The sequence below is a fragment of the Dromiciops gliroides genome, chromosome 3 (assembly GCF_019393635.1).
Source record: "Dromiciops gliroides isolate mDroGli1 chromosome 3, mDroGli1.pri, whole genome shotgun sequence".
In the NCBI taxonomy this organism is placed as follows: domain Eukaryota; kingdom Metazoa; phylum Chordata; class Mammalia; order Microbiotheria; family Microbiotheriidae; genus Dromiciops; species Dromiciops gliroides.
The window spans coordinates 415864848-415891826 of record NC_057863.1 but is presented as its reverse complement, the minus strand read 5'-3'; positions in this window follow the sequence as shown (position 1 = coordinate 415891826).

The window sequence follows — 26979 nt, the reverse complement described above, 5'->3', positions numbered from 1 at the left end:
CCACTCTAGTTTAGGAGCTCATGCCTGGATTATTATAATATCCTGCTGGTGAGTCAACCTGACTCAAAACTCTCCCCACTGCAATCTATGCTCCTTTCAGTAATCCCAGTGTTTTGCATATAGAAGAAGTCCCTTAATAAAGATAAAGAAACAATGAAGCAAAAAATTGATGCACACATACAAGGTATACTTAAATGTTCCTTAGGACAGGGCTTTGGGTTACAGGAACTTGTTACAGGTGATTGTAGTACAGGCAAAGATCTAAGTCCCCTGGGAAAGTATAGAGAATAATTGAATTATGACTTGGAGTGAATTACAGAATTCGCTAATTTTAGATTTAGAAAGGTCCTCAAAACCTGAAAAGGAATCTCTACTCTTATACACTTAACAAGAGCTAATCCAGCTTCTGGAAAACTTTCAATAAAAAGAAAACCACTATCTCGAGTGAGCCTTTACCATCCTGAGGTGGCTATAATTTTTAGAAAGTTTTTCTTGACATCAAGTCTACATTTCCCTTTTGCCATTTCCATTCAGGTTCTCTCTTTTGGGACCTTGAAGATCAATTTGTCCATTAAAGGAGGATCATCAATGACCTCATTCTATCTCTAAGGGGAACTTATGTGTGGGAAGAGTAAGTGATTTGCTCAGGGTATCCCAGGTAAAAGAGAGTAAAGTTGGTCTATTTCTAATAGGAATGTATTGTCACTTTTAATAGAAACAATTTGCTCTAATGTAAAGGCAACTGTAATCCCATCGCTTTATTTTACTATAGACAAATCAAACTGATAATGACTCTTGTATAAGATGTGTCAGAGAATGAACTTACACATCCTTGATAAATCAGAATTTCAAAGCAATCCAAACTTAAACCTACCCATTGTCTCATGCAGAAATATTCCTATACATGCACACAACGTATTCATAGAAAATAGATACCCAGTCATGATGAGCACTTTTTATTCTGATTGGAATTGTATTTGTAGTTCTATAGCTTCACCAGACAGAGATTTATGCTCCAATAAAACTTAATTATAACTTTTCTCTGACACAGAGATGAAGTGACTTTCCAATGTCATACAGTGAGAAAATAGCAGATCAGGGAATAGAATTCAGGTCTACCAATTCCCAGTACAATGCTTTATCTAGCAGACAACTATGATTTGTTGTGAAATAATAATTGCTAATTACTTTTGCTACACCTTTCATCCAGAAGGATTTGAAGTCAGAAAGAGGCTTTATCCAACGGACAACAATGCCTTGTAAAAGAAACGTTTTTTCTCTCACATTTATGTCAAATGAATTTTTATCATTTGATGGTTTCAATGACAATTCCAATCTAATTCTCTAATGACAGGTGTTGACCTTCTTCTGTCTGAGACTGCTAATAGAGTTAGAGTGTGGAGTCTCCTTGTGTTTCAGCCTTCCTTAATGAAAGTAATGTTTTCAAATCAGGGAAAAAGGAAATTTGGAATGTGGTCTGTGGAATTTGACATGATGGAAATAAAAATAAAAAAAGTTTTTATCCACCCACTAATTCCATTACTGGGCCCATGACAAACTTTAGCAAAATCAAGGTGGTTATTATCAATTAATCAGAAATCAAAGCCTGAAGTATATTGGGAACAGCCATTAGACCAGTATAGAACATACAGACTTCATCTTTCCTGCTTATATGGAATTTCCTTTTTTGCTGTATCTACATGATGCCCAATATTTGTATGCTAAGCACTGTGTTGACAGTCATTTTTTCTTAATTTTAGATAGTTTTGTGAATTAATAGTCACCAAATAGCCAAGTAGATAGAGAATATTCATTTTTTGTGTCATGGCTGCCTCCTGGATTTCCTTAATGAGATTAATTCATTTCATAAGCATGTAAGAAGTGCCAAACATGTGAAATGCACCAAGAATATTCTTTATCATGATTCTTTACTTTGTTGACAATTTATCTCTTTGTGGCAACACTTCTTTCTTTAATGCCAAGCACAGATTCATAGCATCTCAGAGACCCTCAAGCAGAATCTATATGTGAACAAGAATTCACTCTATAGCACACTAAAGAAAGACTCTTCCAGCCTTTGCCCAAAACTCAACTAAGTTACCCCATTCCACTTTCAAGTAGCTGTAAACACAAGGGAATTTTTTCTTTGTATGAAGCCTTATGTTTCTCTTCAATTTCTACTGACTCTTAGTTCTTCCCTTTGAAGGTAAACAGAAGAGGATCAGCACTCAGATATAACAGTTCCTCAGATTCAATTCAGTTTATTTTATTTATTTTATTTTTTTGCAGGGCAATGAGGGTTAAGTGACTTGGCCAGGGTCACACAGCTAGTGTCAAGTGTCTGAGACCAAATTTGAACTCAGGTCCTCCTGAATTCAGGAGCCTGTGCTTTATCCACTGTGCCAACTAGCTGCCCCCATCAATTCAGTTTAATAATCACTTATGAAGCACCTATTATATACTAGGCATATGTAAGAGATAGGATTCATGGATAAAAATTTAAAAAACAGATAATTTTTTAAAAAATGTATCCTCCCATATTTTAAACTCCAGGTTAAATGCTCTGATTTCCTTCAACTTGCCTTCATACAGCACTGCTTTCAGGTCCTTTGCCATATTGGTTTCTCTGTTCTTTATGCTGTCTACCTTAAAAAGATTATTTCTAAAATGTGATACTTCAAACAGAATCAATCTACTAATATTCTATGTACTATGCCAGAGCTTCCTATAAGGTTTTTTCAAGGAAAATGTCCTTTAAACTGAATATGAAATCATGGCCATAGGCAATTCAACTTTGATAATTTGGCAGAAAGAGCAGCCATCCAGGCTACCAATGGGTAGCCTCTCATAATATCTCTCGATTGGCATTTGTTTTGGAAAAAATGCATCCATTCAACAAACACTCACTGACCATCTACTATGTGTAAGGAGGCTATAGAACATAATTTAAAGAGCACTAGTGATATGTAAACAAATAAGATGTGGCTCTCAATTATTGTGGCATCTACAATCCAATAAGGATAAGACTTTTATGCATAAAATTATTCTATTTTTATGAAGCATGTGATCTGTGCATAACTGACATCCAAGCCAAGTGGCCTAAGAGTTCAGCTCAATCCTCAAAGACCAATGGGATCCTTAAAACTTTGGAAGAAGTCCCTTAGGGTAATATAGGCTTTAAATGGGAAAGAATTCTCACTGATGGAAACAACCACACAAAATGCATTATTAGAGATTATAACTCTGTTTTATCAGTTTGCATCCTTCAAAATTATGATTCAAAACCCCTAAAATCACAAGTTTATTTTTTTGGTTTTTTATAGTTCAGTATTTTATTATTTTCCAGTTACATATAAGGATAGTTTGCAACATTTGTTTTCATAGGATTTTTAGGAAAATCACAAGTTTATATTTTAATATTGAGGAGATTCTTTCCCTTAGTTTAATATGAAAAAAGTAAGTTTAAGAAGCTTGTCTTCATTAGCCTTGGCAATTATATGAGCATAAATTTCAAAATAGTAAAGAATGAAAAACTTCTGTATTCATTACTTAAAAACCTTGTTTAATGTGTTACATGATATTCATCCCATATCAAAAACACTACACCCATATATATATATATATATATGGGAATGTGTACACTACAGATTTCACAGGTTTATCAACATATTGAAGTACTTAGAAAACTACCAGGTTTTGAATTTTAAAAAAAAAGATCAATTATAAGAAAGGTCTTCTTGACCAAACCTAGATAAAGATGTTTCTAATAAATAATTCATAGTTACTATCATTGGAGTTGCATAGGAAATCCCCTGCTGGGTCCCGCGCTTGCGCTTCCTACCCCTGCCCCCGCCTCTCCTTGTAGAACCATTGCCTCTTTAGTCCTTGTAACTACAGACCACACTTCCTGGGGGATGAGGTCTTTGGACTCTCTTGTAAGGGGTTAAGGTAACAATTTTAATTCAGAAGAAAGTTCATTTAAAAAGTTATAATATGTAGGTGTGTGCCATAATAATTAAGAATTTGCATAGTTGATTGCGGTCACTATCAAGCACTGTGTCTAATGCCACACTACTTTACATAATTTTTGAGGGGGGGCGTCACATACTAAAATGATGGAGACCATCAGTAAAGGTTGATACAGTGTGTGTCCTTCATTCAGGCCATGGTGACAATTTTTTTACGCTATTACAAACTACATGGCATTACATTGTTTAGTCCTTTGGGATCGTGATGCCAATTCTCCATTTATCATTTATTTTCACAGCCTGTGGTGTGTACACTTCGAGTGATCTCCACAGAAGGTCACAGTCAGTGAAGTTTCCTTACCAAACAATTTCCTGTCTTAGACTTTGAGTGGTTTGCTTTTAAGGTTTATGGACTTCATTTCAGTAAAAGTCCCAGGGAGATTCAGAACAGGTCTGGAGATCCAGGTCTTCCATCAATGTGTTTGCTCTGTCTGCTCCTGTGGCTTTCCCAGTTCCCATTTCTATAAATACTTGCTGAAATATTTGCAGTAACAGTTTTATTGTCTTTAACCTTATCTCATGTTGCTTTTAAGGTTCTCATAAAACACACACACACAAATACAGTCATACCCCTATAAGCTTTCTTAGTCTCTCTACCTCAGTGGAAACAGAGTGAAAACAGATACATATATAGCACTACAAACACTATATATACACATATATATGTAAATATAATATACATAGACATATATCTAAATATATTCATATACTGATGTGCATATAGTATATATATACATATATTATATACACACATATATATAGATATATGTGAGTGTGAGTATATATATATATATATATATACACATATCTATCTATCAATCATCAACTTTGTCCTTAACCATATCCAAGGTCAGCTACCTCAGTTATGGCTGTGAAAGTGAATTTTCTCATTTATTGTACTTCCTACAACAGAATTTGTTACTATTTAAGTAAAAATGCTACAATAGATTAGAGTTCTGAAATTCAGAGACTGTTGAGTAGGATTTTGGTTTTTCCCCAAAATGTTCTGTTCTCACTTGCTGCATTGCATTTTAAGCCAAGTGCTTAGTGGCAAATTATAATTATTATTATTTTCATTTCTAAACCACTATTTGACTATTTGACATTTCAAAGAGACTCGTTAGAACGTCACCATCTCATGTCAGATTTATGCTATCAAATGGTCCAAATGAGAGAGTATGCTCAGAGGAGGAGGAGAAAGTGCCTTTTCTAGTTCAAAGACACATCTGTAATCTTGTCTCTAACATTCCATTTTAGCTCTCTGACAGGGACAATGGACACTAACACTTGAGGTATTTGGAGCACACCAGGCAGCCAGCACCTGTATGGCTTTGTATCTTTTGCCTCAGAACCTCCCCTATAGTATTTTTAGCACCTCTACAGGATAGCACTCTGGGCATGCTTCTGTTGGGCCTTCTTCTCTTCCTTTTCCCATTTGGAAGAGTGCCAACACCAATGGAACAAAATGGCAAACCATCTGCTGATATATTTCTTTATTTTCTTTTTTCCATATAAATAATCTGAATTTGGGTGGAATAGGGATATGGGTATAAAGAGAGTCAGAAACCTGAGCCCTTGTTAGATACCTCAGCAATTTATTATATGTTTCTAGCACATAGTAGATACTTAAATGCTTCTTAATGATTTAGAAGGGGAAAAAAAGCCACTGGGCCAATGTGCTCAAGTAAGTTTCATTGATCAAACTAAGAAAAGGTGTCTTTTGAGAATACCTGAATAGAATAATCTACAAGTAGTCTCAAACTAATGGTTCACAGAATGCTTCAGACTACATGTAGGATTTTAAGTCTTAATATGTAACAATAATGTTATTTATTTTTTCACAAGTACACAATTATGTGTGCACACCTATTACATACATGAAAAATTTAAGATAAAAAGGTTTAAAGAACAATAATGCAAATTAAAGAGTGTTATAAATGTAAAAGAAATATGCAATTTGAACTTAAAACCACTAAGGTAACTAAAAGAACAGAACATCAGCATATTAAGCCACTGTTGATGTGGGAAAAAAAGTCTCAATTTAAAGTAAACTTTGAGTGAAACAGATTTGTGGTTTTGAATGCTTTTACTTAATAATAGTGGTTGTGATGGTATGAGAAACATAAATTACTTTAAATTATATTCTATCTCAAGTATAAAGAGAAAAATTTAAATCACTAGAGGTCAAAGCTATTCTTTCTCAGGACTTTATCCAATGTAAACTATTGCATTCACATAAGATTTCATTCAGACCAGCCCATAAAATTAGTCCTTGATAATGTTTAAATCTTTCATAGAACAGAACAGCATTATCTTCCTTGGTGATACATTCCAAATAAATAATAAGTCTGACCATGAGGAAATTCTTGTAATATGGAATTTTAGTGCTGAAATAAACTTTAGAGATAATACCGTTAAACGTCTTCATTTTCATTTCCTCCTTCACTGAAGATCAGAGAAATTGAGCAATCTCACCATTTTCACAGAACCAGTAATTGGCAGAACTGGAATTAAAACTCAGGTTCAATAGACACAGAATACAGATCTTGATATCTAACTTAAATTAATTCTAGTTGCTATAAATTAAATATCTTTTTAAAAGCACATAGATTCCCTGCAAATTCTACATTAAGGAATATTTTTCATCACTGAAAATTGCTTTGTTGCTTATCTAATTTGTTCAAAATGAACTGATAAGTCAAAAGAAGACACAATCGATGTATATCTTAAGATGATTATTCATGTGAGGGTAACCTATGAATTAGAGACAGGAGCTTGGTAGAAAGCATTTGAGTGTTGATTACTGGAGAGAAATAGAAGCACCCTTATGGTGGAAGTATGTTACAATCTAACTGGCCTTCAAAAAATATCTGTAACTAAGGCATGATCATAAATGCTTGTAGAACTTTGGGACAGCTGTCCCTGAGAGAAAAGGAGAAACTGAATATTCTTCCCCAATTCTCTTAACCAACACTTGGTTCATAATTTATGCATGACACAGTGATGATGACAGAAAACAACTATCTGGGAATCTTCAGGGACTCCTCTATGCTGAAGGAGATTAATTGATACATTCTGTTTATCGAGCAGGATGGGATGAAGATGACAGTTGATGGAGACAGGACAGAGTTTTTTACATCTAATCTCATTGCTATTTATCATCACAGACTCCTCTGGTCAATGAACAGATAGCAGTTGTACACATGAAACTGGATGAGGGAACATTCTGAAATACCCCCGATCCCCTTTGAAGAGACCATGGAGTAAACAAATCACAGAGTCACAGAGTGAGTTGGAATCTCAGAGTCCATCTCCTATTATTCTTTCCCAATGGAGGATTTATCTATATAACAGACCCCACAAAGTCATCATTCAATCTTGCAAACAACTAGGAAGAATAATCCCACTCTGTCAGGCTAGCCAATTCCACTTTGGGGTAGGCTTAATCATTATGCAATTTCCCCTTTATATCAGGCTAAACTCAACTTCTTTGTAATTACTATCCTTTGCTCCTTATGTGGTTTACTAGGGCCACACAGGACAAATCTGATCTTTTTTAAAAACATTTCTGGAATATATTATGTGTCAGGCCCTGTGCTAAGCATTTTACAAATGACATCTGCTTTTTCCTCACAACAACCCTGGGAGGTAGATGCTAATATAATCTTCATCTTACAGATAAGGAAACTGAAGCAGAGAGAAATAAAGTTACTTCCCCAGGGTCACATAGCTCATTAATTTCTTAATTAAGATTTGAATTCAGGTCTTCCTGACTCCAAGTCAAGGGCTTTTTTCACTATACTACTTTTCTATCTCTTCTATGACAGTCCTTCAAATATATGAATTTAGCTGGAGGCAGTGAATTTTAGTGATATGAAAAGAACACTGTATGTGGAGTCAGAGATCCTTAGTTCTAATTCCACATCTACTACTTTCCATATGTGTGCCCTTGAAATCAAGAAGATTGGTGATGTCTTGGTATTCAGTGAATGACCTTGGCATCTTCTGTGTCTGACCAAGCTCTAAGTATCCTGTAGAACCTTCTTCAGCTGCCTTCATTGTGGTTGGAACAAATTATTCTCATCTGCCCATTCCACTAAGGGGAGTCTTCACATCCTTGGGGTGTGGATCCCCCTAACTCATTGACTGTTTTGAGGCCTTCCAGTTACCCATTTGTTGAAATGGTTTAACCAAAATGTTGCCACTGAACATTGCTATAGCTTCTTGAAGCTACAGTTAAGAGTTAGATGACAGGTGGACACACAAAGTGGATAAGCAGTCCTGAAAAGGGCTTGGCAAACCCTCACACCAGAGGTGCAATTCCTCCATGAACAGCCATACACAGAGGTTACAACAACTACCTAAATAAGTAAATGTAAAGCATATAAAAAGCAATTTCAGAAAGGAAAAATAGTAATTTGAGTAATCAGAATAGGTCTTGAGTAGAAGGTACCACCTGATATGTGCATGAAAGGATGTCAGGGATAGGGATTCTAATTTGAGAAGGAAGAACAAACGAGGGAATGCAGGTATGGGGGACTTACTGTCCACATGCAATAAAATGGGAGATGGAATTCCATGAGCAGGTAACTAGAAAATGAATTTAAACTTAATAGAGAATATAAAAGAAAGAATATAGTAATATGAAATAAATGAATGGTAGATGGGGGTTGTCTAGAGTGTTGAACTATTTGACAGAAAGACCTGACTTCACGGGCAGCTAGGTGGTACAGTGGATAAGGGTCCAGCCCTGTATTAAGGAGGACCTGCATTCAAAATTAGCTTCAGACACTTGACACTTACTAGCTGTGTGACCCTAGGCAAGTCACTTAACACTTTACTCTCATTGCCCCACAAAAAAAAAAGACCTGACTTTATGTCCTGCCAAAGACACTCACCATATGTATGATCATGGGCAAGTCACCTATCCTGCCTCCCTCAGTTTCCTTATCTATAAAATATGACTGAATAGAACTTATTTCAAAGAGATTTTCTGAGGATTAAATGAGATAACATATATAATGCTTTGGAAAACCTTAGAGTGATATAACAATGTTTAAATATGTTTATTATGTTATTGTAATATGCTGTTGTTTTATAGCATAATCATGATAATCTATATTACATATAACATCATTACCATAATATTACTCTTATAAGGGCACAAGATTCTGCTGTGGATAGAGCACTAGACCTGAATTAAGGAAGAACTGAAACCATATCCAGTCTCAAATATTTACTAGCTATGCAACCCTGGGCAAGTCACCTAACTTCAGCCTGCCTCAGTTTCCTTAACTATAAATTGAGGATAATAGTGACACCAATCTTCCAGAGTTGTTGTGAATCAAATGATGAGGTAAAATATTTATAAAGTTATTTGCAAACCTTAAAACACTATATAAATGCTAACTATGATAATAATCCTCCTTCCTTATCATCATTTTCTCTAAAATGAAGATTGGACTAGATGAAATAGAGGGTCCCTTCCAACTATTAATCCTGTGATCCTAGAGCAAGAACCCCTGTAAATTTTCTTATTTTCAGCTTGAACATGTATATTTTGTTAAACTGATACTACCTTGAAATGATATATAATTTGTTAAACATTTTTTCAATCTCTTCAGTATACTCTCCAGCTTATTAATGCTCTTCCTAAAATGTAGGATACATAAAATAGTATTCCAGAAACATTCTGAGCAAGGCAGAATTGAGTAAGACTATTGTTGCCCTCATTTTAGGCTCTATGTTTCTATTAAATACAGCCTCAGATCTCTTTGGGATTTTTTGCAACCATATTCTATTGTTAATTTGTATTGAACTTGTATCCCAATACTCTCCTAGGTCATTTTCAGAAAAAATGATTGCCTAAAAATCCCACTTCCCTTTCATCCTTGTGGATGGACTTCACCCTTTAGCATCCAATTGAAGTACTTTATATTTGTCTCTACGAGATTCTATCCTATTATTAATGTAATTAATAACATTTATTAATTAATAAAGGTATTTCATTATAGTTGGTCACAAGTGAAGATTGTTTCATATGCTTTCAATTAGTAAGTCTGTTTTGCTTAATTGTTTAAGTTGATGTAAGAAAAGAGATTTTGGGAAAGAACAAAAAAGTGACACATTTTCTCTAAATAAATTAATAACTCAGTTCTTAAGAAATGTCGAAGTGCTTTTGAATATAGTCTATCATCAAAAGTGTTAGCTTTCTCTCCCTGCTTTGGGTCATTTGAATTTTTGATGAGAATATACCTAGGTCCTCATCCAAAATCATTGATAAAAACTTTGAAAATCACAAGGCCAGGGAAAACTTACTGGCTAACTCTACCACAATCCTCTTTCCAAACTCATATTAAAATATTAATCTTTTCTCTTAAATTCCAGTCTTTAAAACAGTCCAGATTTCTCCTAATTATATTTTCATCTAGCCCATGTCTCTCCTTCTTAAGCAAACAATATAGCATGAAAGACCATATCATATCTTTACTAAATCTAGGTCCCTCCCATCCTACTAGTCTAGTAACCCTGCTTTAAAAAAAAAAAAGCAATTGCAGTGGGTCTGGTATGACTTACTTTTGATGAGGCTGTACTTGCTCATTGAGATTTTCTACTACTTTCCTAGTTTTTTGACAAAAAATAAAATAAAATATAAAATAAACAATCAATAAGCTTAGTGATGACTTTTGCTTTTTTCCCCCTTTACAATCATTTCCCATGGTCACTCCATCCATTTGGCATCTTCCTTTTAACAGAGAACAAACGTTAAAACAATATTATCAAACTTACAGAAATGATATCATATTGAATATTTTGTACTCACAGCCCCCTATTTCTCTATGATATTTCCCTGTCAATACCTTTTTTTTCCAGTTTCTTTGACTGTCACAGATAAGTGCTATTAATGCTTTGGAATATGTATTGTTATTCTTTCATTACACTGAGCCAAAGTGTATGAGCAGTTGGGTGACTTTTTAAACATATTTTCACATTATTTTCCAGAACTGTTGAATTAATGTATATCTCTGCCAGTTAGGTATTACTGTGCCTATCTTCCCAAAGACCTTCTAGTGTTACTTGTTTCTCTCTTTTGTTATCTTTGCCAATCTTTATGGTTTTTCAAAAATCACTGACAGGTCTTATCTAGTAGTTCTTTCTATACTCTAAAAATGTCAGTGTCCACACAGAGAATGCATAGTGATTAATTCCCATCTATTTCTCTTTAAGATCTTCACAATTCAACTAAACCCCTACTCAAAACCAGAGGCTCACGTACATGTGAATCACTTTGCAAAGGCGACCAAGTCAATTGTATATGTTCTACCTTGCATGCTAATCTGTAACTACTGGCACTGATGTTCATTCTCCCTCTTCCCTTAAATCCCTGCCAAATATTCCCCTTAGTCCATAATATAAATGCAAGGTAGTACATCTATATTCAGTCAGTTTCTGTCTATTACAGGTGTACAATTTTAGTTCATGGTTGTCAATCTTCCCATTGCTCTTGGCTACAATGTTCATAGATATAAGGATAAAACTCCTTGAAAGTGACATGTGGTCCAAAGTAGAATGAATTTCCTCTGGAGGAGGTGAACCACTAATCATGAAGGCCCTTTCAAGAGAGAATGTGTAAGGACTTGCCCTAGACATTAATCTTCTATCCTAAATTGCTGGTAAAGAACTCTGTGGCATCCCTTCCAAGATGATATTCTATGATTCTAGTGAGAATTAGAACCTACTGAATGTTATTAATTCTCTCATAAACATCTCTTTCCTGGATTAAAATAGTCCATTAAAATAGGTAATCATTTTGTCTTCTTTCACTTGAATTTGGGGTTTTAAATGTCATATTATACTAAACAGAATATTCTTTTTTGTTTGTTTTGTTTTTAAACAGAATATTCTTACAAAGTGATCAGTCCCAAGGGAGAAAATTTGGAACTCAAAGTTTTTAAAATGGATGTTAATTGTTTTTACATGTAATTAGGGAAAAAGAAAATACTTAAGCAAGTGACCAGTCCATAAGGAAGAACCACTCCACCTTTTCTAATACTACAAAGCTTATTTATACAATTTAACTTCATACTGAATCCTTTCAACTCCACTTTATCTTGAACTCCACTTTTACAGTGGTTGCTTTCCTTTATCTGCTTTAGAAGGGATTCACTGTGGGTTGCACAGAAAGCTCCCTTTTTGGAATTACAACAGAAAAGCATGGGGTTTTTTCCTCTAGTTTCAGAAATGTCATCCTTCACCTTATCTTTCGTACACATGTACTATACAAGTGCAAGTTATTATAGTCACAGTGTAATTACTATTAAGTTAATCATTGAGTTCTCAATCCATTCTATGGTTGATTTTTAATTATCACATTCACAACTATTTAACTATTGTACTAGTTTGCTAATATATGGGCAGCTAGCTGTTGTAGTAGATAGAAACACTTGGCCTGAAATCAGAAAGACTCATCTTCCTGAGCTCAAATCTTACCTCAGAGAGTAGCTGTGTGACCCTGGGCAAGAAACTTGATCCTGTTTGCCTCAGTCTCCTCATCTGTAAATAAACTGGAGAAAGAAATGGCAAACCAAGCCAGTATCTTTGTCAAGAAAACCCCAAATGGGGTCTTAAAGAGTCATACACAACTAAAAAATGATACAACAACAACAATTTGCTAATATATATTTATCAATATATACAAGTGAGCTTTTGATTTTGCATGGATTATTTTTATAAGCCCTCATAACTACCCTTTAAATACTATAGGAATTTGTATCCCAATTTTATAGATGAGAAAACTCAAAGGGTTTTTTTGTTTGTTTTTTTATGGCTTAAGTACCTTGCCCTGTGTCACAGAACTAGAAAATATCAATGGCAGGATTTGAACTAAGTTTTTCCTGACTACACATGCCTCAACTTACATTCCATATAATATTGCTTGAGAGGACAGGGAGTGGAAGATGAAATTTTTTAAAGATAAAATATAAACACTTGAGGGCAAAGAAAGTCTCATTTTTGCATTAGCATATACAATGCATGGAATATAGTAGGAATTTATTAAATTAAAAAAATTTATTGCATTCACACATGAAAATCAATTTGGTTTAATGTTTGGTGATATGGGTTGTATTTGTGCATGTGTGTATGTGTGTGCTCATGCTTTCAAACTCTATCAAGTTACATAATTAGAAGCTAATATTGAATGCATAAAATCTTATTTTGTCCAATTAAGGCTTTATATCTTCCTACTTTCTTACTATCAGCCTTATATCAATGAGGCAACCAGGTAGCACAGTGAATCGAGCAGTGGACTGGTAGGTAGGAAGATCTGAGTTCAAATATGACCTCAGACACTTGTTAGTCAGTCAAGTCTGTGGGCAACTCATACAATAATTGTCTGCCTCAGTTTCATCATCTATAAAATGGGGGTAATGATGATAGCCCCTTCCTCCTAGGGTTATTGTGAGTATCAAATGAGATGATATTGTAAAATGCTTTGCAACCTTTAAGATGTTATATAAATGCTAGTTATTATTTATCATTATTGTTGTTGTTGTTATTGTTACCATAACATATGAATATATTGATAATATGTGCAACCATAGGTATTTTGACTATACTGGGTACTATACGTGGAGTATAATATGGGAGACTTAGTAACCAAGGGCTTCTGGGGGTTAAAATTAACAAAAACAACACCAACAATTCCTATCATTCTGGAGAGTATTTTGTAGTGAAATATAAGTAATAGACAGATAGGGGAAAGGATTAAGCACCTACTATCTGATGAGTAATATGTTACAAATATTATCGGTCTGCCTTGGTATACAGAAGTATGCCATTCTATCTTGGGAAATCTGAGCTTCTCCAGCTTTTTGTGTTTTGCCTTTTCTGTGTTTTTGGTCTTGGTTTGTACCTGCCCCTGTGAACTTTGTAGGGAACAGCAGGGGGAATTTCTACTATATGTGCCTATCCATAGTTAAAGAACTGGTAGGCACAGGGTTCAGAGAAATTGGTGTCACTAAGAGAATTCACCTGTGATTCAGCTCACCAGATAATTCACTCTCTGCTTATTTGTCTTTCATTCTCAGAGAGAACCATGACATCATCATGATGTCATGAGTTGCAGTGAATTGGATTTAAGTGAGGGAGGACTGTGCAAGGGCACTAACCTCACTCTTTCCTCTATAACCATCTGCATCCAGTGACAAGATAAATATTAGGGTGACTGCAGATGTCCATGGATGTTTAAGGCAATAGGGGATAAGTGACTTGCCTTGGGTCACACAGCTAGTAAGTGTCTGTGGCAAGATTTGAACTCAGGTCCTCCCAACTTCAGGGCCAGCACTCTATCCACTGCACCATGTAGCTGCCCATTTTACTATCTGCTACTCATAGGAACAAACAACCCTTTTCTGCTAGGTCAGCAACTTTTATAGAGGTCATATAGCTTCTGACAAACAGAAGTTGTCATTCAGTCATGTGTGATTCTTCATGGCATACTGTCCATTAGGTTTTTTTATCAAGATTCTGGAGTGGGTTGCCATTTCCTTCTCCAGTGGATGAAGGCAAAAAGGGGTTAAATGACTTGCCCAGTGTCACAAAGCTAGTAAATTTCTGAGGCCATATTTGAACTCATTCCTCCTTATTCCAGACCTAGTGCTCTATCTACTATACCACCTAGCTGCCTCATGTCAGTGTAGCTAGGTAGTTGCAGTGGATATGTTACTGGCTCTGGAGTCCACAAGACCTGAGTTCAAATCTGACCTCAGTCACATGACACATACTAGCTGTGTGACCCTGAGCAAGTCATTTAACCCCAATTGTTTCAAACTTCCAGGGCCATCTCTTGTCATCCTGATGTTTATTTTGCACTGGACCCAGATGGTTCTGGAGGAGAGAGTGAGGCTTTTGAGTTTGCACAGCCCTTCTTCACTTAAATCCAATTCTCTGCTAGTCATGATGTCACCCCAGTGTCCTGGTCCTCTTCAAGAATGAAGGAAAAACAACAGTTTCTGACATTTTCCTGATTTGTTTCCCTGGGCTAGCCATTTCCTTCTTCAAGAACATTTTTTGCCTCCCAGATAGCAGTATGACTCGGACAAATCACTACAGTATCAAGATGACCTCTTCGAATCTCTCATGCTAAGGTCCTGCAATTGTATAATCTGCTCTAGGGCAGCTAGATAATGCAATGGATAGAAGTCCCAGGCTTGGAGTCAGAAAGATGAATTCAAATCCAGCCTCAAACATTTACTAGCCATGTGATAAAGTTTACCTATGTTGGCCTCAGTTTACTGTTCTGTGAAATGAAGGTAATAATAGCACCTACTTCCCAGTGTTGTTGTAGGGATCAAATGAGATAATTCCAAAGTGCTTAGGACAGTTCCTGGCACAGAGTAAATGCAATATGCATGTTAGCTATTGTTATTAATTAGCCAAGATCAAACCTCTTTAGCTCTCATAATATTTGTAAAACTCTTAGCACAGTGCCCAGCACATAAGTCCTATATGAATGCTCATTTCCTTCCCTTCACTAGTCTCCATTGTACTAAAACTTGTCCTTCTTTTTTATCTTCCATTTTCTACCTAAACATGTATACCTTCTATTCTCTCCAGAGGAAATCCATTCATTTATGTGAGGTGAATTCAAATAAGTATCTCTTGTTTATCTATTAATAATTAAGCTAGAAATATCAGACATTAGAATGATTGCTGTTCAGAGGAAACAGATTCAGTACATTATCATATGGATATTGTTTTCACAGGTATGCTTTTTAATTTGATTTCGTATTTTCACATTTTGATTTTCTTCCCTTTATCAATTATTTTAAGGATAACTACAAATTCCAATAAAAGAACTAGTAATATCTGACTAGATTTTGCAAAAGAATATGCATTATAAGACTAGGTATTTCAATTTGGGGTTTAGTTGAAACAATTTGGTTTTGATCTGAATTTCAAGGTGCAAGCTACTTTACCACATCTCACCTCTAATATAAATATGATTTATTTAATGCAAGTCATTAAAGCCAATGTTAAATAAAGGCCTGAAAGTCAAATGACTGTAGTGGGAATGTGTCCAATTCCCTTATGCTTAAAGGAGCTGACAGTTTTAAAAAGATGCTTCTTCCACTTTCCTGTTCATTATAGAAAAAAAAAATGAACCACATACATTATGTGAAAAGAGATATAGAGATTCCAAGATTAAATGTTCACATGGAACATGATTGGTTTTCAACAGCCACAAACTCAGTCATGGTAGCACAGTGTCGACAGGAAAAGATCTTTGAAACCATAAGAGTGTGTAGGAGTGAGACAGAAAGATGCCAAGAAAAGCACATAGATGCAGGTTGGGTAGAGAAAATAATCAAAAGGAAATGAAAGATATTGTAACACACTGTATGCCTTACATTTAGTAGGCCCTTAATGAATTTTATTTGAATGGAAATTTAGGAGCTCAGATTTGGCTTGGTAATGGTGTCTAGTTTTGTTGTTGTTGTTTTACAAAGTGACCTTACTTGATCTGTGACATCCATGCTTATTTTGCACATCTTGGGAAATAAATTCTCACAAGATGTGTACTCTTTTGATTTCATAGATGTAAATATATCTCACATTGTTGGACTTATTATAGTTTCTGCTTGTCTTGGTCTATCAGGCAATTTGATTACTTTGAGAGGATTTGTTATTTGCAAAGCCATATTAATTCTTACCTAATACTCTATGATCTAAGCACTTGCAAACTGATTATTTTGCTCATAATATCCAGGTTTCTATAGTCTTTGGTTATAAAGATTCTATGTCATGTCATTCAATTCAGCAAACATTACTGAGTGTCTTTTATTATGTAAGTGGTAGATACTAAGAATGTGTTGAAATTAATAATATGGGATCTCTGCCTATACTGAGCTTTCAATAAAAATTAAGTTGAGAAGTTGAGATATATACACACCCATTCACACACATGCACAAAAATGGCATATAAAATAGAATGTTATATGTTCTCTTCTGGCCTCTTTTTATATGTCCAGGGGCAAGCCATTCCAATTCTTTGAGCCTCAGTTTACTTTTAATTTCATTTATGAAATGGGGGAAATCATGCTTGTATAACCTATGGCACACATTATTTTTTAAGATATGAAAAAAAACACACACTTGGTAAACCTTAAACTGATATCAAAATAACATCCAATCTAAAGATTGTTTGAAGTATTTAAAGATGTTATATGATGGCTATCTTTTGGTATTTGAAGAAAATTTGATTTGTGGAAGAGAGACTAGAAATGTTTTGCTTGTTTCTAGAATTCACAAATAGGAACAAGTGGAAGTTTTAGATGTGTTATAAGGGGAAAAATAATATTAAAAGCTGTTAGTTATTCTTTGCTATATCTTCAAACAAAAGCTAAATGACTATATGGCAGACATGTTATTAAGATTTTTTTTTGTTCAGGCACAGGATGATCTAGATAACTTCAGATATCCCTCCTCACTCTCAGACTAAAATTCTGTGACAGATTCATGAGAAGTTCACAAGGCTCTATGTATTCACAGGCAGGAGAAATAGATCACTTATATCTAGGGAAATCAGGGAATGTTTCATAGACGAAACAGCTACTTCAAAATTGAAATTCATTGGAATATCAGAGTGAGAGAAAGGCAAATTTCAACTAGAGTGCATAGCCATATAAAAGTTTTGAACTAATTATGAAATATTGGGGGCAAACCATCCCTCTACTCACTGTAAGTCATGTATTTTCTATCCTTAAAAAAGAATGATGCTTTGTTCCTAATGTGCTAATTTTGGTTGAACCATTTTAGGTACCTTACTATAAAGAATAAATACAGGGGCAGCTAGATGGCGCAGTGGTTAAAGCACCGGCCCTGGATTCAGGAGTACCTGAGTTCAAATCCGGCCTCAGACACTTGACACTTACTAGCTGTGTGACTCTGGGCAAGTCACTTAACCCCCATTGCCTAAAAAAAAAAAAAAAAAAAAAAAAAAAAAAAAAAAAAAGAATAAATACAAATACTTTATTTCAGATAGCTGCAAATAAACCTATTTATTTTGAGATTTTTTTTTAATATGAAGGAGATTTATTATTTTGTTTCTCCTCTAGTAACTTTGGATGAATTCAGATCAAATGAATTTAAGCCTTCAGAATCCTGAGGTGTATCTAGATAGTAACCCCTCTCTTGCTTTTCTAATCTCCTTTTTGATTGCTTGTGGTTTTCTTATCCTTACAAGTCTAAATTGAATTGTGTGTTTGGAGTTATTAGAAGACGACAATCCGATTTTCATTTGTCTTTATTTATTGGTTGAACCAGCCCATCAGTAAGGTTATGTTACATAAAGATCAAAGCCTGCTGAGCCCCCTACTAAATGACTGGTTCATTACACAGAATCAACAATCAAAATTAATGTTAAACAAAAGTTCAAGGCCATTAAGAAATGGGTCTGGAAACAAAAGGCTTTGTGCTAGATAACTTTCAGCATACAGAACTATTCCACTTCATCAGTCAGGAAATCACATATTGATCTTATAAAAATGCTTTTTACAAAATTTCTTATGTGATTTTGTTCCCCATATTACTTAATGAAATTCATAGTATCATAGGTCTTTCTAGAGTTAGAAATCTTATAATCCAACATACTCGTTTATAAATAAAGATACTGAGGTACAAAGATGTTAAGTGATGTGCTTAGTCGCACAGAATAAGTGACAAAGGGAGATTCAAAATTGTTATCATCACTCCATTCTATTTTATTGAACCTTTTCCCCCTAAGTTCTTCAATTCTCTTCCTACCTCTGTAAGGATTCGTTCTTTCTCAAAAGTCATCTTTACCTTCCTTACACCATCTCTGGAGTTGCTTAAATGTTTTAGTTTCAAAGTCCTTTTCTGTTATTCAGGAATATATATCATCCTCTAAATTGTCAAGAGGTAGTGTGCTATAGTTGAGAGAGGCCTCTCTTGATGATAAGAAGTCCTGAGTTTAAGTCCAGCTTTTGAAACATATTAACTTTTGAATCTTGGAGCTAATTCTTTAACTTCTCAGTGCTCTAAGAAGCTCCCAAAAATTAAGAGTGAGAGACAGTTGCTTACCAACAATAAGTGGAGGGAGTTTACCCTTGGAAATTTCCCAGTAGTGATCATAGTTCATGATTCCTCAAAGTTGGAAAGGACTGTCAATAAAACTAGAATTAGGCCAATTAAGAACTATCACTGAGTGCCAGGGCTTAATCATATACTATGTGCTAATTAAAATTTTTTTAAATACTGCATGATGCTAATACTTAATGTTTAGCTAGGTGGCTTAGTATATAGAACTCTGGGCCTGGAGTCAGGAAGACCTGAGTTCAAATCTGGCCTTAGACACTAGCTGTGTGATCCTAGGTAAGTCACTTAACCCTGTTGACCTTAGTTTCCTCATCTGTAAAGTGACCTGGAGAAGGAAATGGCAAACCATTTCAGCATATTTGTCAAGAAAACCCCAAATGGATTATGAAGAGTCAGACAAGATTGAGCAACAACAAAAAAAACTTAACAAGGATAATCCATCTGTGAATGTAGCATAGCTTTCCTCTTTCTTCTTTCTAAATGATACATTTTCCCCTTTGGTTTGCATGTGATAAGGCTGATTCGTAAATTTTCACATGAAGTGGATAAAGATAGCTAACACTTCCATCCATACTAAGGCGACATGGTGGGAGATCCCATAGGGCTGTAGCTTGTCACACATTTACTGTGTTTGAAAGTTTCTCATACTTTGTTCACAACATTGGAAAATATCTTGGAGGAAGGCTGTATCTTTGATTCTACCCTCACTCTTTGCAATTGGCTTTTTCAAGATAGGCCCTCCTGATACTGCTACAATTACCAGTGTAGAAATGTCCTTTATGCCCATACCAATTCACCATATTTAATAGACCAACATACTCCCTCCATCCCTCTCTCTTCTCTTTTCTCTCTCTCACTCTCATTTCTTCTTCCTTGTCGCTTCTCTCTTTTTTCATCTTTCCTTATTTCCTTTTTTCATTTCTTTTCTTTTCATCCCTTTATGTTCCCCATTCCATTCTTTCTTTTTCTCCTCTCTTCCCCTTGCCTTTTATTTTTTCTTTCCTAACTTTCCCTTTCTTTTTCTTTACTTTCCTCAATTTTTCCTTCTTTTTGTTCTCCTCTTCCTTTCTTTATTTACTCCCTCTCTTCCTTCTCCAAACAATCATGAAGTAACTAATATTTATAAAAGTTTTGGCTAGATGGTGAGGGAGAAATAATAAATAAGATGTGGACCTTGATCTCTAAGAATTTACAGTGAATTTATACAAAGACAATGATATGGGGGCAGCTAGATGGCACAGTGGTAAAGCACTGGCCCTGGATTCAGGAGTACCTGAGTTCAAATCCGGCCTCAGACACTTGACACTTACTAGCTGTGTGACCCTGGGCAAGTCACTTAACCCTCATTGCCCTGCAAAAAAAACCAAAAACCAAAACAAAACAAAAAGACAATGATATGAGGATCAGCTGTAATTTTTGAAGAAAGCTATGTTCAGTAAACTTCCATTTTTAGATTTCAACCTAATAGCCCAAAACAGGTAAGATAGCATAGTGTGTTGGACACTGAACTTGGAGTCAGAAAGGTCTGTGTTTTAATACTTCCTGGGTAACCCTGAGCAAGTCATATAACCTCTCCTTGTCTCAATTTCTTTTCTTTCTTTCTTTCTTTTTTTTTGGTGGGGCAACGAGGGTTAAGTGACTTGCCCAGGGTCACACAGTTAGTAAGTGTTAATTGTCTGAGACAAGATTTGAACTCAGGTCCTCCTGAATCCAGGGCCAGTGCTTTATCCACTGCAATACCTAGCTGCCCCCAATTTCTTGGTTTTTTAAAAGGGATGATAACAGCAATCTCTCCGGATTGTTGTGAGGGTCATATGGGATAGCATATGTAAAGGGCTTTGTAAACTTTAAAGTATTATATAAATGCCAGCTCTAATTATTGCTAATGTCATAATTAATAATAGCACATCCAATTGTGTGGTAACTCAGAAGAGAAAATACTTAAAATGGATAGTGTTATTATTTTAAGTAGCTTTAAAATGGAAGTCATCAGAAAGAAGGGACTTTAAGTTGCATGTTGCATTGAACTAAACATTTTAATATAAGAGATAGAAGCAATATGAACTATAATAATAATTGCTAGAATTTACATAATTCTTTAAGGTTTTCAAAGTACTTTAAAGGTAATATTTTATTTTATCAATACAACAATCTTGGGAGGTAGTTGCTATTATTAAACTTATTTTACAAATAAGGATACTGAGGCAAACAAATAATTTAACTAGTGTCACAAAAGTGCCTAAGGTAAGGTTTAAACTCAGATCTTCATGACTAAAATAATTCCAATATTTATACTTACTGTGTCATCAGCTGTCTATAAATCTATGATTTTGGTATTTGTTCCATACATAATATATTGATTTGCATTGCAGTTTCTTGTTTGGTCATTTTAAATTTAAGGAGACCATCAAAAGCAGATAAAAAGCATTGGACAAAAGCAGTGAAGAGAAAGACTTCATCACTAGCAGATGACCAATTCAATTTGATTCTATACAATACACATTTATCAAGTGTATACTATGTGAACAGCACTATAGACATTCCAAGACAATAAATGAAACTGTCCTTTCCCTCAAGAAGGTTGTATTCTATCAAAGAAACCATGCAGGTATTGTAATACAGAAAAATAAGTATTAAATAAATACCAAAGTACTTTGGCAGTGAGGAAGAACTAATAACTAGGGGATCTAGCAAAGGTCTGTTATAGGAGTTGGTACTTGAACTGAACCTTGAACTGAGTTAGGAGTTTCAGACTGTGGAGGAAATGAGGAGAGGGCAGCTCAGGCAACAACAAAATGCTGATTGCTGTAAGTCCTCACTGATTCCCATCTCAGAAAGTACCCATTGTAAGGCAAAATTGGATAATTACAGTACTCAAATTCTTGAAACCTTCTTATTCTAAAAGAGGGAGGAGATTGCATTGGAGGGCAAATGCTATGTTAATAAATATGGTAATTAGGAATGGTTTTTCATAGGAATTCATTACAGCTGAATCTAAAAAAGTCATATAGCAAAAGCATGTTAATCCCTGAATTGAAAAGGTTTAATCAATGTAATTTTGTGCTGAATTTCCATTGTCCTTTCTGTCTACCCTGCAGGGATTCTGCTAGATTGAATGACTCAATGTATAGGAAGCATTTTGATCTCCTTTGAAGAGTATAATAACAATAATTTTTTTCTTAAACTATTATTATTTTATATGGCATCCTGCAAAAGATATCAACTTAAAGAGAATGAACAAATGGGGATCAAGCCCAGGGAAAGAAAGCAGTAGAGCAGCTGTAAGAGAGTGATTGTAGCCCTTAGGAAGGGGGTAAAATTCTCTCAGATTGCTAATACAGTGTAATTGTCTCCTTCAAGCTTTGCAGATGGAGACATTTTATGTCTTATATTAGGCACAATACAGTCTTGCACAACATTTAAACAATTAGTGGTTTGCACTCCTATGTGCTTTTATGGTCAGCTTGTTTTCTTTGAATGCTTTCTAATTATGGTATGTAGTCTGGCCTTAATGATTCTTCTGATTCTTTGCCCATTCTTCTCTCCCCAGCTTGGCAAGTAGTGGCCAAGTGAGGGCTTGAGAGTATGATTTATATTGAGCAGAAATGTGGACAAAAAAAAATTAGAACTCTCTGGGGAAGAACAGGATGTTTCCCAAGTACCTAAGTGGTAAAAGAACTGTAGAATTGGAGAGAATCCTCAGGAAAAGATTGAAAGTAATTGAGGAACAATTGGATGGATATATGAATAAGTAATTTAGCTGGGAAAGGGCTAAAGAAGGCTGTCTGGATGAATGTGGAATTACATAGTTTCTTTCTTTTATTCTCTTGCACCTTTTAGCCCACTGTAATTATCTCCATTCTTCTATCACTGCTCCTTTTTTTTCTTTTTTTAATCCTCAGCTTCCTTGACCTCTATAGAGATATTCTGAGTCAATGAAACCATTTCACACACACACACACACACACACACACACACACACACACACACATATATACATACATGTGTTTGTATATATAATCTGATATATATTATACATGTATACATATATACATACATATATGTGTGTGTCTAATCTGTAATCTGAATTTTGAACCTACAACTTAATTAAAAGTTATTTTTTCAACTTTCCCACAATCTATATTGGTCTTTTCTCAGTCCTCTGTTGGAATTTTTTGATTCAGTTGCCTAGCCCCTTATGCCTTTTTGGACATTGTTTCTACTCTTGGTTCCCATAATACAGTTCTTTCTTCATTTTTCTGCTCTGGGTCTGTCTATTCTTCATCAGTCTCCTTTTGTTAAGGCTAAAATTCTAGCTAGTCTATCTAAAATATCTAATGAGTGGTTGCCAATAAATTATAAGCTTTAGCATGTGTTAGACTTTTAAGCATTTATTAAGGAGAATAAGAATTTGGTAAAGAGAGAAAGAAAGGCCTACATTCATCTATCTATTAAAGGGAGAGCACATTTCTAGCTCTGCTCTCTGCCAGAGTCCACAGGAAAGAGCCCAGTCAGAGCGCCAGCCTCCCCCTTCTTCCTCCCACAAGCAAATGTCACTTCCTGACGCCAAAGAAAAGACTCATGGTCTTGCCCTCAGAGACCTTCACCTCATGGCGGAGTTTTTCTACAGTAAGTCTCCAGCAGGTGGTGTCATTCCAATCATTACACTTTGTTGAATCTTCCTCCTACTATTTGCCCATTAAACATGGGCATTCTCTACGGTTCATTCCTTGGTTCTCTTCTTTTCCTTTTCTGTGCTCTTTTGCAAATCTCACCATCTACCATGGACTCATTTATAAACTCAGTGAATATGTGAGGAAAATGATTTATTATATCATTTGGGAAATTTTATTATGCTCTTTAAATCCAACCCCAATATTATTAAAGGGTTTCTACACCCAGAATGTTGCCTGACCCCAGTAACTCTCTTAGAATGCTGGAGATGACTAAGAGGCATTTTGAATTCTCCCAGGTACTGGATCCACCCAAAATACACTTTTGGCTTACCACACCCAGAATTTGTGATAGGTCCACTCAGTCTTGTGTATTGGTTTCCCTTGTATTTTGACTTCATTAAAATTTGGTCAAATGTTTACATTTATTCTTATCTACTCATTCTACCTTACTTTCAAGGTGCCCTCTTGATAACTTGCTAAATTGTGCACATGTAGTTTCTGTGTGGGCACCCTTTTCCTAAATCCTATGTAATAGAAATGTTCCAGAGCCTTGAAAGGAGGGAGCTACACCTCCTTTCTGGCTCACCCTCCTCTACCAAATGGCCTAATAAATTTCTTTCGAAAACTATTTAAGATTTTGGAGTTTGTTCTAATGAACAACAAAAATATCTCCCAAATCAGCGTATCCAGTTTGAATCTGTCTTCTGAATTTTAGCTCTACATTTCAAACTGTTTGCTGGACATCTCCATCTGGATATCTCATTGTTGTTGTTGTTGTTGTTGTTGTTGCTTTTGCATCATTTCACTTGTGTTTGATTTCTTTGTGACCTCATATGAGATTTTCTTGGCAAAGATAATGTACAGATGAGGAAACTGAGATGAATATGGTTAAGTGACTTTCCCAGGTCATACATAAAGGAAGTGTCTGAGGCCAGATATAAGGTCAGGTCTTCCTAATTCCAGAGCCAATGCTCTATCCACTGTGCCACCTAACTGCTGTGATTCCTCATAGGCATCTCAAATTCAGTGTGCTCCAGATGGAACTCATCATATTCTTCTCTCAATATGTTGCTCTGGCAAGCTTTCCAACTTTTGTTGATAGTGTCACCATTCTTCTGGTCATTCATTTTTGCAACTTTGGATTTGTTCTTTCCTCTTCTGCCTTTCTTTATCTGAAGTCAGTTTTTAAGAATTATCATTAGTACTACAACCTCCACATTTCTTGTATTTGTGTCTTCTCTATTTACACACTTTCTCCTTTAGTTCATGACTTGTCACTTAGGCAACAGAAGTAGCTTTCTAATTGATCTCTATGCCTATGATAATGCCAGTGCTTTGCACATAGTAAGGGTTTAAGAAATGGACTTCTTTGATCCTCCAAGATACTACCACTCTCTTACAATTGAAATTACTTTTTATTACTATGAATATATTTCATATTTATTTATATATGGGCTGTACCTCCTTCCTCCCACCCAACAAAATAGAATATAATCTCCTTTAGGGTAGAGCCTATTGCACTGCCAGTGAAATGGAAATTAAAGTAGATAATTTCAGGAGAGAATCCTTTTTATTACCAGCTGGGACGATCCTTACAAGAAAGGTCAGTAAGTAGAGCATCCAAGTTCCACATCTGGTGACTATTGCTTTAGAAACCTTTTCTCCCTAATAGCTGAGAAATGTGTATGAAATTCACATAGACTAGGTTGTCAGGGTAAGTTATTTCCATCTGGAGACTTAAGTAAAATATAAACTCTCCTCAAAAGTTTTCAATTTCCTTTTTCACATATAGTACTGTGATTTAAAAGGTAGATTTCAGGCATAAATTTCTTTCCTTTTCTACAGTCTCCCTCCTGTTAAGGCATTATTGATCCACAATGGTTTATAAAGAATAGGTAACTATTGAACAATTATAAGAAGCAAGGGAATATGAAAAAGATTATTAGGTTGCAGGAAAAAAAAAGCTTCCAATGAAAACTAAAATCTTTGCCATATTTTATTAAAAATAATAAAATAAAAATAGTAGAAACTAGAGTAAATTAGTTTCTAGAGAAGTGGCTTTAAAATCTGGCCCTGTAAATAGAAGGTGCATTAAAACTTGTGAATTGGGTTAGGTGATAAGAGTATTATGTAAAATTAAGTTATTTCTCTCCTAAGAAAAGCAAACTACACTGAATGTTGGGCTCAAAGATTGAGAAGGAAAAAAAAATATTCTAAACTAATAAGTGAGAAATGAGAGCTATTCTATCTATGTACAATTCTGGTGATTTTGCACAAGATCTTGGATCCTATCTACTCTTGTTAGTATGTCAGTCTCAGCAGGGACCAATGTGTTCACACCTTGGGAAATCCCATTGTTTAGGGACTTCCATAGAGATTTCCTAGTTCAATCCTCTTAATTTACATATAAAGAAAATGAGCTCTAGGAAAATTAAGTAGATGGTTAGATCATATGACAAAGCCATAACTAGAACCCTCCCATCTCCAAAACCCAAAATTGTTTGGGCAACACATCTTTTGAGTGTAACCTAGATTGTGACATCAACATTCCAGCCAAAAGAGCTTTGTCTTAGATGGTCTATTACTAATTAAAAGTAAAATAATAATAATAATAATAATAATAACGATGAGTAGGGGAAAACAAACAAACAAAACCCTCACACTGAAATCTTAAATTACCATTATGGTCCAGAGGCAAAATCATGTTTTAATTCTGTCAACTGCTTGCCTTCTTTTTTGGCAAAATGCTTGAAGATTAACTGAGAAGGAGGAAGTGTATTTATACTCTTTTTCATGAGTAGCATCTCATTTTCGGGCAGATGTGACTGTTTTCTTCTGGATTAACTCCATTTTAAAATTATCTATAAAAATTGAAGTCCCATTTTCTGCCACAAGAGTATTACTTAGTATTAACAATTGATAATTAGGCCACTGGAGGGGCATTGAACCATTTCCAAGAACAACCTGAACATTGGCTAAGGAGAGCATTCTCCCTCCACATGACAAGCAATACAAAAATAAAATAAAATAAACACAGCATGATTTATTGTATAATGACAGCCTTTTGTTATCACTGATAGCATTTCTTCATTTGGTCCTTATTGCAACAATAAAGCACCGATTTTATTGCTGTGAAGATGACTTTGTCTTTATTGGTC